Raw genomic sequence first — 3,318 nt, 5'->3', positions numbered from 1 at the left:
TATATTATAATAAAAATTGTCATGATAACTATGTTGACAATTATAATGGGATAACCCTTTGATGATTCACATGATATGCATTGGTTTAAATGATAGTCGTTATAGTTACATTTAATTGAGCCTACGAGTTGCCTAATTATTCAATCATGCAAATCAGAGAAGTTGTTCAAGTTGCTAATCTTTTATCATAGCTAGTGTTCTACAAAGTATATGATGGCAAATGTATATGTTTAAGCTAATTATACGATATCTTTTGTTTTGCTGAAAATGAGTTATACTAAGTTGCTGGACACAATTGAATGATATGGTTGCTAAGATGTTAAACACATGAGGGATATGGAAGTAATGTTGTCGTTGTCATAGATCATATGTTGTTACTTTTATTGGGAAACATGTTTTCAGAATTGATATCGTGCAAACAATTTTGATAATTTAAAATATGAATTATGAGTATGTTGTTAATTGCTTAAATTCATCGGCCTAATTCGTGACCTAATCCAGTGAGTGAGTAAATGGTTGTACGGACATGTCAATAAGATCCTGTGATTATGAGGGATAGCAGTGGTAGATCTGTTTTCTGTGATATGTTTACAAATGTGAGAATTTTTTTAAATTGTTTTGTTGATTTTGCTCTCGCTCGTCCATAGTCTATAATTGATCATCAAAATTGTTTAGTTGTGAAACCGTGTAAACCTTGATTCCTTTCTTGTTGTTCTTTTAGTTTGATGTTGTGTTTTTAAGTTAAGCATGAGCTAGTAATAAATGTTACTTGTTGACAATCAGTTAATTTCTTAATAAAACCTTGTTTCGACCTTAATGTTAATGCCCAATCTCTTATCATGTGTTCTTTCCTGTCACATGTGGTTGATAATGATTTTGTTGCATAGGTATATGAAAATTGAAAAGAGGTTACGAGGACGTAACCATGTTTCTAGTCGGGTAGGATTGTAAAATCTTAATATTTATATTGCACTTGTTTGTAGATGGTAGTTTTGATCAAGTAGATGTTTCGTTGTGGGGTACCTATGCAAATGAGTTCTATATGTTTTATTCCTACTTCTGTTAGTTGGTTGAGGTGTAAAAGGAGAGTGTAGTTAAACTACTGGTATTGAGTTATGAGTTGTGAGGCCTTTGTGCCGAGTTATGTTACGGTCCAGTGTGACCATAGTGATTGAATTATTTGAGTTTGAGATCGGAATTTAGATGGAAGATGACGGTGTTCTCAGGTGATTATTTAGTGGTTATACATTTGGGATCTCAAGTAGTTATTAGTTGAAACAAATCAAACCGAGAAAGGCCACATTTCACCCGGTTTTGGACCTCGTCACAATTTGAGGTCTAACACCAAAACCGTCTAAGAAGTCATGGCTCCAACTGTCCTAATTTTTATCTTGGGTGAGTTTGGGACGTTTTTGTGTAGGATCTTTTATCTCCTAGGGCTGCCATTCAGATTTTAATTGAAGAAACATTGCAATGGTACAAGGGGACCCGGTTTTGAACAATGAGCTAAATGTCGCTATAAATCTTTCTTCTTTTGTTCCAACAAAGCTCAAAGGACTTTTTGGCTGCAGCATGGAGTCTTACACGGTTCTCCTCAAGCCCCAATCAGTCCATATAATCATAAATAAGAAGTTGAGCTACAAACAAGGAAGATTGGACTATTAGTTTACTTTCTTTGCTTTATGTCCTTTTCGTTTCAGCATTGTCATAGCCTTGGCTGCCGTTTTTCTTGGTTTTTAGCTGCTCATTTTGTGGCCCTTAGATGCAACTAGTAATCAAGGGTCAAGATTGTAAGCCTTGGTCTATATAAACCAAGCTAGGCACTTGAGAAACTTCAGATTTTGAATGAACATTAATACAAGTGAAAACCTAGTTTTTCCTCTTAAATTCTTTGCTTTGTGCTAGAAGACCCTCCTATGCTTAGTGCTAGGGGTTGAGTGAGTTCTTTGCTAGGTGCTTGAACAAGCTCTTAGTCTTAAACCTTGGCTTTGTGCTTGGTTTATTTCATATCCAATTCACTCGATCTTTAGCATTTGAGTCACGGTTTTAAGCTTTGTTTTCTGTCCATTTTCGAGTCCTAAGAGTTTTATTCCAAATTGGTTATCAGAGCTTTGGTTAACAACAAAATCCTTTCTTTGTGAGTTCATTATACCCTAACCACATTAAAAACACAAAAAACAACCATGAGTGAAGAAAGGATTGCTGGAATTGAAACACAAGTTACTCAACTTTCTGAAAAATGTGATTTGTTGCTAGAATCTCTCAATGTTATCTTGGCTAACATTCCAACACCACCACCAAGAGGAGGACAACCACCTAGAGGCAGGGGTAGAGGCCGTGGCTTCATGGGTAGAGGACGAGCTCATGGTGGCCGTGAGGAAGAGGAGCTTTCTGATTCGGAGGAATCCATGGCCGAGGCCTTTCATGGAGAGCCCAACAAAGACTTAAAGGTAGAGATTCCTGATTTTCATGGTAGTTTAAACCCCGAGGATTTGTTAGATTGGTTTAGGACCATTGAAAGAGTCTTTGAGTTTAAAGGTTATTCCGATAGCAAAGCTTTTAAAGTTGCAATCTTGAAACTCAAAGGCTATGCCTCCCTTTGGTATGAGAACTTAAAAAATCAGAGAAGAAGGGATGGTAAGGAACCTATTAAGTCTTGGTTAAAACTGAAAAAGAAGCTTAATGAGAAGTTTATACCTAAAGAGTACACTCAAGACATTTTCATTAAGCTCACACAACTTAAACAAGACCAACAACCACTTGAGTCATATCTTAGAGACTTTGAACAACTTACTTTGCAATGTGAACTCAATGAGAAGCCCGAACAGAAAATTGCTAGATTTGTTGAAGGGTTAGATACTAAGATTGCTCATAGGGTTAGAATGCAACAAGTATGGTCCTTTGATGAAGCCGTTAATTTGGCTTTGAGGGTTGAGAAATTGGGTAAATGGAAGGCTACAACCACCAAACCAGCCGCCAAAACAGCCACCTTTAAGCCCCCAACCGGTTTCAAAATTAATGAACCACCCTCTCAAAACAAAACCCCCATACTTGACAAAGGAAAAACAGTCGAAACCTCACAAAAAAAGACCATGCCTCTCAAAAAATGTTACCAATGCCAAGGTTATGGTCACTTTGCCAAAGAATGCCCAACCAAGAGAGCCCTTAGTAGCTTTGAAGTGGTTCATTGGGGTGATGATGAGATCCTTGTGTGTGATGAGGATGAGGGAGGGACGGACCATGAGGAGGCTGATGTGGTTATGCCGGATGCGGGTCTTAGCTTGGTTACTTGGAGAGTGATGCATACCCAACCCCAAC

This window comes from Silene latifolia, chromosome 9, assembly GCF_048544455.1.
Source record: "Silene latifolia isolate original U9 population chromosome 9, ASM4854445v1, whole genome shotgun sequence".
Taxonomy (NCBI): domain Eukaryota; kingdom Viridiplantae; phylum Streptophyta; class Magnoliopsida; order Caryophyllales; family Caryophyllaceae; genus Silene; species Silene latifolia.
Note: the sequence above shows the minus strand (reverse complement) of the source record.